Below are 14082 nucleotides of genomic sequence, written 5' to 3' on the forward strand. Positions count from 1 at the left end.
ATAAAAAATGAAATATAAGGGCTTGCTTGGAGTTTCGGCGAATCAGTTATGAACGATTTTTAAAGTACTGATTTTGACCGTTTCTGAGCGAATCTATTTTCAGTAGTTTTAGTAGCGATTTTCAAAATTATCCAACTTATATTGGAGAATTTATTAGCCACTTCTGAATTTTGTTTTTAAAAGAATTTTTTTTAAATATATATGTCATTTAGTAAAGTTTTCAATTTAACGTTTCTTAAAGTATCACCAAGAACATGAGATGCTTTCTATTTTAAAGAGTCGATCTTTAAAATCATGCTCCAAAAGATTTTTAAATTAACATTTCAATTTAGAGAGTGTTAAACTCACTCCCTATAATTAAATACATTCAAAATATTTAAGAAATGTAATAAATATTTTTTGGAGTAGTAAAATTAACTATTAAATATAAAAACTTGTTGGAGTGCTTTAAAAAATTTTAACTCTCTAAATTTGTAGATACTCTTCAAATGATAGAATATACTCTCTAAAAATAGAGTCTCCTTGAAATACTCTTAATATGAAATTTTTTTCCTCATAAACGATATTTTACTTATAGGTAATTTGTTTTACGTATAAGTTAACTTATAATTAAGAAAAGTTAAATATTTACTTAGAATTTAATGTTGAAATTAAATGAGGTACTTTTTAAAAAAAAATTAAAAATAAGGTATATCATACACCTTTTTCAAATAATAATAGGGCAAGTGTCAAAATTAACATTTAATTATCTTTGAAAAAATGGCAGAAAAAGATTGAAAGTGAATTTTTCACGACAACTATTGAAGGAGTTCATGAAAAGTTAAGAATTAATTATTTAAAAGAAAAATGGATTTGGTATTACACAGAAGCAAGTAATTTAAACAATGAAGGTATGAGCGACAAGTATTTTTCGTTGCTGCCCACAAATTGGTATAAGCAATACAATTATTGCTAGCTGATCCCATTTTAACCATGGCATATTTTGTCTAGAGGTACAAGTAGTTCTCCTTGAACTGGGGATGGCAACGGGACGGGTTTGGGGCAGGGCGCCCCCGTCACATCTCGCCCAAATCCCATCCCGCCCCACCTTAGACGGGATGGGATGGGCAACTTTTTGTTCCGTTTAATTTTTTTTTTTTTATATTACATTTTCAAAGTTTCGAATTATGTTATTATTAGAGAATAAAATACAAATTAAAAATGAGTTTTTAACGAATGAATTGTTCAAAAATAATTTTTTTTTATTTTTTTCTTCACGAGACGGGTTCGGGGAAGGGCATCCTCGCCCCGCCCCCCGCCAACCCATTCGGGGCGGGTCTTTTTGCCCCATTCAGGGCGGGACCCTATTAGGGCGGGGGCAGGGCGAGTTTTTTTACCATCACTACTTTGAGCTGTTGTTGACATATTTAGAAACCAAATCATTTAAAACAGTGTGAAAAAAGAAAAAAGAAAAAAAAGAAAACCTAAATCTAAATCTATACCAAACTATTTAAAAGGGTTTGAGAAAAAATCAATGCTAACATAACAGCTTTGGTTTAGTTTTAAACCGTGATTTCTTCTTGTATTTTTTCATTCCGGATCATTTAAGGTTTCTAGTACATTGTATACAAATCTTTCTACTTTAATGGCAATGGAAACAAAATAAATTGTAAATTTATTAACTACTGATAAATAAGAAAAATAATTAAAAAATTATGGTATACCTAACAAAATTTGTAGTGTTAATATAATTATCCATAACAAAAAATTAAAATATTTTAATACTACTCTACAAGTAACGTAGTACACACAAATGTTGCCCAAACATGTAACCTGTGAAAATGTGGTTTTCTAACGAAAATCAAATATTGATATTAAACGAAAAAGATTTTTTTTTTAACAAAAATAAGGTATTCTCCTAAAATTGAGAAAGAGAGTATTTTTATTTATTTATTTTTTTGGGTGAATAATGGAGTAAGTGTCAAACTTGACTTTTAATTTTGGAAAAAAAGCGGAAAAAATTGAAAGTTAAATCTTGAGTTCATGAAAAGTTAAAAATTTATATACTTTCTAAAATTACAATAGATTTGTGCTACACTTGCGAGGAATTTAATAAATGATGTTCTGAGTGATGGATATTTTTTGTTGCCCAATATGCGATAAATCGGTGAGGTTTATTGCCACCAAATCATCCTTTGCGAAAATAAGCAATATAATTATAACGTGCAAGTTGATGTCACCAGTAACAACTCACTATTTTTTTTTCTAGAATACAAGAGATTCGATTTGAGTAGCTGTTGACATATTTACAAACCCTAGCATTTAAAGTAGTTTGAGAAAATCAATATCAAACTATATATAAAACGATTTGATAAAAATTGAATACTAAACTAAGAATTTGGTTTGGTTTCAAACCGTGGTTTCTTTGTGTATATATTTTTTTCTTCCAGTTCAATTTAGAGTTAGTAGTTCATTGTTTACAAATCTTTCTATTTAATGGAAGATGAAAAAAATATGTATATTCTAATACCAGCAACACCACTATAAATTTATGGTTTGGAGCTTTTGGCTTTCAACATTTGGGGCTTGAGGAGGGTTTTGATGTGTGAAGCATGAAGTATGAACTATTAACAATGCTAAATTGATTGGTTTATCAAATTAGGGTAGATGGTGAGTGACAATTGACCAAATTGTCCACATATAGATTAGCATTTTAAGAGTTACGTCTAATTTTTGAGGTTCAGATGGTAGTTCATCGATCTCATCAATGTCAATTTGGACCAATTTCAAGGCAGAAGTTTAATTTATTTTTATTTTTATTTTTATTTTACTACTATTTTATAATTGACGTTTTAAGTGATGTCAACGACGTTGTAAGAGATGGATTTTTTTGTTGTCTAGTATGCCACAAATTAGTGATGGTCGTTGCCATCAAAATCTTCCATTGCGGAAATAACCAATACAATTATATCTTGCTAAATGATTCCATTTTAACGATTGAATATTTTATTTAGGGGCACAAGCGGTTTGATTTGAGAAATTGTTGACATATTACAAAACAAACATTTAAAATGATTGGAGCAAAAATCTAAATCTAAATCTAAATCAAACTATTTAAAAATGTTTGAGAATACTAAACTAAAAGTCTGGTTTAGTTTTAAATTGTGATTGTTTCGTTTATTTTTTTCTTCCTACTTAATGGCAATGAAACAAATAAACTATAAATCTCAATACCAAAAAAACCACAATAAGTTGATGGTGGAGCTTTTTGGCTTTCAACAGTTGCAACGAAAAGAAGGTTTTGATATGTGAAGCATGAAGTATGAATCTTAAGTTACAATTGACCAAATTGTCCGCATAAACATTAAAATTTTAATAGTTATGTCGTCTTCTTCTTCTTTTGTTTTTTTAAATGTTAGTTTATTGGCCTCAACTATGTTCAATTTGGACCAAATTTTGGTAGAAGTTTAATTTTTATTTTTATTTTTTACATTACTATCATTTATTAAATTTTAAACTCTCCCATTTTGATTTCAAATCATAGTTGAAAATGCCGAAACTTCAATCAAACAGTTATAGAACAATTTGTCTTCCTCAAAAACTATTTCATCGACACAAAGCAATGAACAGGACGGATACCCCACGATATAACATTTTGTCATCCCCAATTCTCCGACGAAGAAAAAAAATAAAAAAAGAGGGAAGCATAAGAAACAAATTTCAGAAAACCATATATTTATTTATTGTTCAAACAATGCTTATCTATCCAGGAACAGAATCACTTTGATGGCAACCAGTACAACAACAATCAGCAGTCATTGGCAAATCACAGCTTCCCCCACACCATCCACCTTGTTTGCAATAGCTATCACATAGAGAAACACATTGATCTGGTGTAAAATAAATTATTTCAATACCACTTGGACATTGCTTCAGGTTTTCATAAACTTCTTGCACGCTACCTGTCAAAATAACAATAACCATGTAAATGTCTATCAACATCCTTAGATGGACAATTTTATACAATATTCTTCTATGTTGGAGGAAAGAGAAGTTTACTAACTTAGATTGGCTAAGGCTTTTAAGGAGGACAATATTAATAGGAAGAAGGAAGTGAACAAAAGAAAACTTGTATTTTTCAACTCCAAAACTTACACACTTTGGCTTGTTTTATAAAATGGAAGACCCTACCTCTTTATATATGTTTATATGAAAGTTTTAGCCCACACAATTTTTTAGAGGCTTCTAGACCACATATTTACTTGAGACTTTTAGACCACACATTTGGACAATATTTTTTCCTAGAATTCTCTAGATATATTTTATAAGACCATATAATCTTATTGACACATTACCACATTTATCACCACTTATTTTAGTTATATATTTATATAGATTTTTCTAGTAGATATTTATATAGATTTTTTTATCTAGAAATGCTAGGCATGTTAGGCTTTTTAATTGATTTGAGTCTATGGGCAACATCCTTCAGCCCATATTATTTAATCCAAAAATCAAACTTACTACTCAACATCTTCCCTTAAACTTGATTTACTACTCCAAATAGAGTTCTTAACTTGTGGAACACGTCATGCTTGAGTGACTTAGTAAAAATGTCGGCGATCTACTCCTGGAAGGTTACAAATTTCAGCTGCACTTCTTTCTTTGCAATGCTTTCTCTTATGAAGTGATATCTTGTATCAATGTGCTTGCTTCTATCGTGGAATACTGGATTCTTTGTCAATGTCAATGCCAATTTGTTATCAACATGAATTTCGGTTGGTTCTTCTTGTGAAACACCAAGCGTCTTCAATAAGTTTCTAAGCCAAATCGCATGACAGACAGTTGACGTAGTTGCAACATATTCAGCTTCACATGTAGATAGTGCTACGATCGATTACTTCTTTGAGCTCCATGTGAAAGCTGTGTCGCCCATGTAAAACACATACCCAGTGTACTCTTTCTATCATCACTATCTTTGCCCTAATCGCTGTCACCATATCCAACAAGTTTGAATTCATTTGATGATAAATAGACTAAGCCATAATCAAGCATACCTTAGATGTAACGAAGAATTCTCTTTACAGCTTTCATATGGGTCACTGTAGGTGTCTCCATATAGTGACTAATAAGCCTAACTCCAAAAAAGATATCTGATCTTATGCACGTTAAGTATCTTAGACTTCCAACAAGACTCTTAGAAAGTGTGGGTCTACTTTTTCACCTTCATCATTTTTCGACAACTTGGTTCCGTATTCGACGGGGATGCGTACGAGCTTGCAATTCTCCATTTGCTTTACCTCAATCCCAAAATAGTAGGCCATGAGGCCGATATCCGTTATCTCGAATTCTTGAGCCATGACCTTTTTAAACTCAGTGATCATACTTTGATTAATTTCTATAAATATAAGATCATCTACATACGAACAAACAAGCAAAATATCTCCTTTCTCATTTACCTTTGTGTAAAAGACATACTTGTGAGGGTATTTTGTGAAGACATTTTTTTGGAAGTACTTGTCAATTCTACTATTCTATGCCCTTGGAGCTTGTTTCAACCCATATAAAGCCTTTTTTTAGTTTTAAGACTTTACCTTCGTGTCCTTTTATTTTGTAGCCAATTGGTTGCTCCACATAAATTTCTTCTTCAAGATAACCATTTAGGAAAGTGGATTTCACGTCCATTTGAAAAATCTTCCACTTATTTTGCGCTGCAAGAGAGATAATTAGTCTTATGATTTCTAAACGAGCAACAGGGGCAAATAACTCTTCATAATCATTTCTCGACTGTTGGTTGTAGTCTTTGACAACCAATTTTGCTTTGTATTTTTCTACTTTTCCTTTAGCGTTCTTCTTTACCTTGTACAGCTATTTAACTTTGATTGTTCGTTTTCCTTTGGGAAGAGTCGTCAACTCCTACGTGTCATTCTTCTCAATGGCTTTAATCTCTTCATCCATGGCATCTCTCCATCTTTTATTTTGCACTGCTTCTTCATACCCTATTGGCTCACAGTCGAAAAAAAGAAAAAAGTGTGATATCATTTTGATTTTTTGTTACCTTATATAGCTCTTGTAGGCTCCTCATTCGTTGTGTCTTTTCACTTGAGCTTTCTCCTTGTAAAGATGATGGGGAAGCATCTCCATGACTAGATGATAGAGGAGGATTGGTAAGCTTTTGCTGCTCTCCATTCTCTTGTTCTTCTTCCTCAAAGAATAGTAAAAAGTCGTAGTCTTCTTCTTGGACACCACAATCCCAAGCTTCTTCTTCATCAAACTCGACATCTCTACTTATGGTGATCTTCTCCTTGTTTGGATTATACAACTTGTACCTTTAGAGCGAGAGTCATAACCGATAAAAACATACCTTTCACCATTGTCATCTAGTTTGGACCGCTTTTGATAAGGCACATAAACATATACAATGCTCCCAAATACTCGTAGGTGAGAGATGCTAGGATTTCTTCCACTCCATTCTTATTGTGGCATCTTATTCCACACACTTCTAGAAGGCAATTGATTAGACAGATACACAACGCAATTGATAGCTTCAACTCAAAGTTCTTTAGGCAATCTCTTATCTTTGAGCATGCTGCGGGCCATGTTAAGAATTGATCTATTCTTTCTTTCGGCTACTCCATTTTATTGTGGAGAGTATGGAAACGTCAATAGGCGACGAATTCCATTCTCATCACAATATTTCTTAAACTCTTTGGAGGTGAATTCTCCTCTTCTATTCAATCTCATGGCTTTTATGCTATAGCCACTTTCTTTTTTAACAAGAGCTTTAAACCTTTCGAAAGTTCTAAAAACTTCCAATTTTTGTTTAAGAAAATAAACCTAAGTCATTCTACTAAAATTCTCAATAAAAAGAACAAAGTAATTGCTCTTATAGAGAGAGCTTGGATTAATTAGCCCACAAACATCCGAGTGTACAAGTTATAGTGGTTTCTTAGCTCTTGTAAGCACTTCTTTTGGAAAACTTTTTCTCGAATGCTTTCCAAGTAAGCATCCTTCATATAATTGATCCGCATGATTTATTGGAGGAAAACCTTTCACCATTTTCTTCTTACTCAATAACTTTAAGCCTCCAAAATTAAGATGTTCAAATTTGAAGTGTCAAAGTCAAGATGAATTTTTAAAACAAGATTTTAAGCATTTAGTAACATCATTTTGAATGCTTAATGCAAACATTTTATTTCTTGTCAAAGGGACTTTGGCAATCAAATTTTCTCTTTGATCTCTTATTTAAAGACTATGATATTTCAAATGAATATTATAGCCCTTCTCAAAGAGTTGTCTCAAATACAAAATGTTATTCTTAATATTGGGCACATAATAGGCATTTGAGATAAATTGATGCATACCATTTTTCAAGCGGATCAAGATTTACCTTTTCTCTTTATTGGGATCTTGGATTCATCTTCCAAGATATTGTTGCCGCTTGCTGATTCGTCAAGCTCCACAAATATATTTTTTCTTCCACACATTTGGTTGCTTGCTCCTGTATCCAAATACCAAGTGTTCTTTTCTCTACTCTCTTCACCTTTGTAAGCCAATAGTAGTGCATGATCTACTTCACTTTCCCGACAAGAATAGTAGGCTTTCTCCTCAACTTGGTTAGTAATATTTCTACATTTTGAAGTATAATGACCAAGTTTTTGACAATTGTAAAATTTAATTTGAGATTTGTCATACCTTGGTCCTTCATTTTGCCTCGTACCTTTTTCTTTTCCACGACTTCTGGTGGAAAATGAGCTTTGTCTTCTTTCCTTCTTGTAGAATGCACTTCTTCCTCGGTCTTGGCCTCGTCCTCTTCCTCTTCGACTTCTTTTATTGTCGAGCCTTCCTTCACTCTCATTCAAAGTTAGCTTTGTTTGAAGAGCTTACTCTAATAGCTTTTCTTTCACCTTCTTTTTAGTCTTTTCTCATGAGCTTGTAAAGATCTCATGAGTTGATCGATACTCATACTATCTAGATCTTTAGATTCCTCAATGACTATTGTTATGTAGTCAAATTTAGAATCTAAAGACCTAAATATCTTCTCAATTACTCGAGCGTCGTTCAACTTTTCTCCATTCTTCTTTAATTGATTCATAATAGCCAATACTCTAGAGAAGTAATCCGAAGTTGATTCCGATTCTTTCATATGTAAAGCTTCAAACTCACCTCGAAGTGTTTGGAGTCGAACCTTTTTCACCTTCTCAACTCTTTTGTGGGAGTTTTGCAAGATCTCCCATGCTTTCTTACTTGTAGTAGCAGAAGCTACTTTCTCGAATATGCCTTCATCTAAAGCTTGATATATATGGGTGAGCGTTCTTATCCTTCTTTCTTGCATCCTTCAAACTATCCCTTTGTGTTTGTGATAGAGCGACCTCGTCTTCTGGCTTTGTGTAGCATTTCTCTACGATCTCCCATGCATTTTGTGACCCGAGCAACGCTTTCATCCTTATGCTCCAATTGTTGTGGTTATCCTTGTTGAGTTGGGGAACTTGAAAAGGAATCATCCTACTTGCCATTTTTCACAAGAATCTTAGTGCTCTAATACCAGTTTGTTGGAGGAAAGAGGAGTTTACTAACTTAGATTGGCTAAGGCTTTTAAGGAAGACAATATTAATAGGAACAAGGAAGTGAACAAAAGAAAACTTGTATTTCTTAACTCTAAAACTTACACACTTTGGCTTGTTTTACAAAATGGAGGACCCTACCCCTTTATATGGTGTTTACATGAAACTTATAGTTCACACAATTTTCTAGAGACTCCTAAACCACATATTTACATGAGACTTTTAGACCACACAATTGGACAAGATATTTTCCTAGAATTCTCCAGATAGACTTTTTAAGACCACATAATCTTATTGACACATTACGACATTTATCACCACATATTTTACTTAGATATTTATATAGATTTTTCTAGATAATATTTCTAGAAATGCTAGCCATGTTGGGCTTTTTAATTGATTTGAGCCTATGGACAAAATCCTTAAGCCCATATTGTTTAGTCCAAAAATCAAGTTTACTACTCAACATTCTATAGTGCTGTTCGAGTAGAATAGATCTCAACGAATGAAAACTGAAAACACGAGGAGAAGAAATTACCAAATGAGAAGAAGTTGAAAAGCACTAGAAGGGTGAGAACTACCCCAAAACTCTTTGTGTTAGACATAATATTAAATTGACAGTTTTATGGGCAAATAGCAAGAGGATATAAAAAGTTTGTTGATTTGTGAGTGAAGGGATATGGGTTTATACTTTATATAACATGTGGGAAAGGAAATTTTTTTTTGATAGAGTGCTTCTATATATACAGTGGTACGATTGATAGACGATTTAAATTACCGCCTGTGTTCTATTATTTATTTTTTAAAATTCTCTCTCTTACTTATTCTAACCTTCCATTTGAGCTCAACTAACCTATTAAGTTACCCAAAAAAAAAAAGGTGAAAAAGTCAATGGTACTAAAGCTAGTAACCGTTTTAAACGTAAATTAAAGCTGATAACATCATTAGTTGATATCATGAATTCATCGATCGAAATCAATGGTATTTGTTGGAATTGGTTCAAAAATTAACCAAAAATTGGTTAAGTGTATAACTGGAAAAATGAAAAGGTGTGACTTCGTGTCAACTTCGATCGAATGGTCAGACTTGATCTGATGGTCAAATTACAAAAGTAAATAGATCAACTTATTCTACTTGTCGAATAGATCATCGTGGTATATTTGAAATCTTGAAATCAATTACGGATGAATGAGAAATTGCGGTCCAAAGTTGGAAGAACGAAGTGTTGCAACTTTTTGAAAGGATGTAGGTTTGAAATGAAGTGCTACAACTTTTCGAAATGATGTGTTGCAACTTTCCATAAAAAATGCTGGATTTGGGGTATGTTCCTTTACCTACAATCCTTCATCTTCTATATGTAGGACCCCTTGGATGTGTATTTGTCATTCCAATTAATTCTAATTCATTCCATAATTTCATATTATTCATTTCATGTTAAGTTACATAAAACATTTTGTAGAAGTGATTATCTTTTGCATCAAAATCATTGTTATGGTAGGGAGGGAATTTCATTTAAGTTCGTTGGTTGAAGCCATTTGGAGTGCTCCTATGGCTTGACGTGGTCGTTGTATCTTGGGAGATGATTGTCCAAAAACTGTTAGCACCGATGCGGGGCAAATTCATCTTATGGAAAGAGTTATACTCGCCTCAGCCAATCGCATCACTTGCATCTAATTTTTTCTTATTTTTGATTTCATTTCTTCATACTTGATTTCAGAAAATGATTAATTTTATTTATATGATTTATGCAAGGTTCAATATGAAGAATCACATGTTTTAATTAAAGAATGGAAATGGTCAGATTCGATAATCATTGGTTATTTTCTCAAACTCCATATCGGTAAGTCGAAACCTTGTTTCGATTTCGTGAACATATAAGTTACGTTTTATGAATATAATATGCACATTTGAATCGGTGTATTCCCCAACAATCTTAAGGTGAAATTTGTGTTCATTGTGCATCATATATTCTGTTTCGAATCTGCCAACTGTACTACTCACTTAGTGAAAAAAAATCGGGTTCTGTTCAAAAACTGCAATTTGAAATTCTGCTATATTTTTATCATAAAACAGAAATAAAATTTGAACCGGTGCGTGCATGGGAACCCAATATTATGTGAAAATAAGAATAGAGACGTTTGAAGATAACTGTAATTATAGAGTTTCCTTCATCTTTGTATATGCATTTTTCCTTAAGCATGAGCAGATTTTTGCATGCATCTGATGATATATTTCATGAAAATATTTGGAAAGACAGATGGCATGTGTGACTATAATTAATTGCATATGTTGCTATAATTTGAATCAATAGGTTTACGCTTGACATTCTACCATACTTTGAACATTCTAGTTTGTGAAATTTTTCTGCTAGCCTCGAAAAAATATGATATTTCCGTACAATGTCCATCTTGGGAACTTGTGAGTGACAATTTTCTTCTATGTGAGATTGCAACTCTTATGATATGGAAGTAAACATTCCTATAAATGGAATACAATGGATGTATAAATGTTTAGAATATAAGTTGCTATTCGTTCACTTTGGTCATGATGAATTGGATATTGTTAAAACCAACTCGAGTCCAATAATGAATGGATGGAAATAAGAAATTTATTCCTAACCATTGGACATATAAGGATGCCAATTATTTGATGAAAGTATATGAACTTTCATGACGATTCTTTTGATTGGAATATGATAATGACATGGTAAATTAGTTGGTTAAAATTTCATATCTTATTGAAATTATACTAACATTGACTATGATGATAGCCTCAATTAATTTCATAAAATTAAGTGAGATGATTTAAGTGGATATCATTTTTTAGTAATGAGAATTAAGCCACTTAATTATTTGAAATCGTAGAAAATTTTGCATGGAAAGATGTGTCTTTTCATATGGAGAATCATGACTTTTGATATGATTAATTTGCAATGGGTGTGTCTCTTTATAGAGATTAATTTAAGAGGTGTGTCCTCTTATAGGATAGTGTCTTTTGAGAGCACAACTTTTCAACCGATGGTTGAAATGAAACTATCATGTGAAATGTTACAAATGTGATAAGCTGCATATGTTTGAAGAAGTTGCAATGCTTAGCCCTCTTTATTTTTGAATTTGACTTCAATCATGAAACCAATTAAGTTGGTTTATGTTTTGAAAGCATTGCTGATTTATATGATGTTCTTGATTTAATTTGAATGATCAAATTAAAATAATTGGATTGAAATACATCATATGCAACTTTAATTAAAATAAATTGTGACTCAACGACCACTACTTTGAAAGTATTTAGACTTTCACGAAGCACTCGACATGAATATTATCTAAGAGATAAATAAATTGAATTATAAAAGAGTTGCTAAACCCTAAGTTCAATTGTAACCCAAAGATGTGGGGGATTATCATAAATGCTCGTGAACTTGAATGAAAAGTTTAAAACTTATAGATGCAACGTTACTAGATTGCATATGTATTCCTAATTGAGGAATTGTGGGGGTAAATAAGTTTAATTGTTACGTGTGCTTCTATCTTATAATTACAGAACGATATCTATGAAGGTGAAAAGATAGAAAACCCTTATACTAATTATAAGGATATATAAACTAAGTCTAAAATGGATTAAATGGGTAGAAGCCAATTGTGGTGGTTGTTTACACATGCAAGAAAAATTGAAATATATGAAAAATATTCATATAGTTTAAATGCATGGTAATGTTTCAATGATGATATTGAATACCCATGATTCTGAAATCCACTTGTAAACATGGTCGACTAGTGTAATAATTCGATAGAAATCCTTCAATCTTGTTTGGAATTGATAAAGCTTTAGATAAAGCTAATGAGGCATGAAGTTTCATGAGATGATTTCTTGGTGGCGATAATTTGTATCTATCAAATGAATCGATCATTGGCTAGCAATATTTGATAAGATACTAAGTCATATGTAATGGTAGGTCTAGACGTATAAGTTATAAACATAATACCATTAAGCAGTTGATCTCAATGATGTAAACTCATGGTACCTTTAAAGAGATTTACCAAGAGAGATCAATAATACTGCATATTGAAGGGAATGAGATGAAGCCTACTACATTAGAGTCCTTATAATGGTAATCCTACCTTGTTGACTGGAGATCCCAAGATTTTGGTTCAAAGGGACAACTAAGTTATGAGGATTCCATAAAGCACTAAAGAAAATAGTTTCCTAACTCATTTATATGATATTAAAGTACTTTTTGTAGAGTTGTAAAAGGTTAAGATAATTTTTTAATGATTCCTATATCTTGATTAAGTTAAGTGGAGTAGGACATAATACTCTTAATAGGAGGTCACTTATGTGAATGTGAAGTGGGGCTGCTTTAATCAGAATTATTTAAGGCTTGAATTCTTTAAACACATACAGAACCAAGAAGGGTTTAGGGCCAAAATGAACCAACGCATGAGAACCATGAACGGTTTAGAAAAGACATCTGTGTGAGTATCGTTGTCTTAGCTTACACTAAAGGCTGAATGGTTCAAGACGTGACCAATTAGTCGAGTAAGTCCGATGGTATTTCACTACGAGAGGTTCAAGGCCAGAAGCTACTATCCCCGATGCAGTGACTTTCTGCTCTCTCTTTACTTGCATCACATCATAGCATTACATTTGCATACTCGAATTTCCATTCATGTGGGGATTGTTGGAATTGGTTCAAAAATTAACCGAAAATTGGTTAAGTATATAACTGGGAAAATGAAAAGGGGTGACTTCGTGTCAACTTCGATCGAATGTTCGGATTTGATCCAATGGTCAAATTACAAAAGTAAATAGACCAACTTATTCTACTTGTCGAGTAGATCATCGTGGTATATTTGGAATCTCGAAACCAATTACGGATGAATGAGAAATTGCGGTCCAAAGTTGGAAGAATGAAGTATTGCAACTTTTCGAAATGATGCAAGTTTGAAATGAAGTGCTGCAACTTTTCGAAATGAAGTGTTGCAACTTTCCATGAAAAATCCTGGATTTGGGGTGTGTTCCTTCACCCACAACCCTTCATCTTCTATATATAGGACCCCTTGGATGTGTATTTGTCATTCCAGTTAATTCTAATTCATTCCATAATTCCATATTATTCATTTCATGTTAAGTTACATAAAATACTTTGTAGAAGTGATTATCTTTTGCATCAAAATCATTGTTATGGTAGAGAGGGAATTCCGTTCAAGTTCATTGGTCGAAGCCATTTGGAGTACTCCTATGGCTTGACGTGGTCGTTGTATCTTGGGAGATGATTGTCCAAAAATCGTTAGCACCAATGCGGGGCAAATTCGTCTTAAGGAAAGAGTTATACTCGCCTTGGCCAATCGCATCACTTGCATCTAATTTTTTCTTATTTCTGATTTCATTTCTTCATACTTGATTTCAGAAAATGATTAATTTTATTCATATGATTTATGCAAGGTTCAATATGAAGAATCACATGTATTAATTCAAGAATGGAAATGGCCAGATTCGATAATCATTGGTTAGTTTCTCAAACTCCATCTCGGTAAGTCGA

At 32.5% G+C, this 14082-nt stretch overlaps 1 long non-coding RNA gene across 1 annotated transcript in view; it reads right to left on the reverse strand.

Annotated features, from left to right (window-relative positions):
* Positions 1-3703: 3703 nt before the first annotated feature.
* LOC111383692 overlaps positions 3704-14082 on the reverse strand; it is a 23352-nt gene continuing 12973 nt past the window's right edge. The window contains exon 5 of the long non-coding RNA XR_002700780.1: positions 3704-3941. This is a non-coding gene — a long non-coding RNA (uncharacterized LOC111383692). The remainder of the gene's footprint in view (positions 3942-14082) is intronic.

This window comes from Olea europaea, unplaced genomic scaffold (assembly GCF_002742605.1).
Source record: "Olea europaea var. sylvestris unplaced genomic scaffold, O_europaea_v1 scaffold274, whole genome shotgun sequence".
In the NCBI taxonomy this organism is placed as follows: Eukaryota; Viridiplantae; Streptophyta; class Magnoliopsida; order Lamiales; family Oleaceae; genus Olea; species Olea europaea.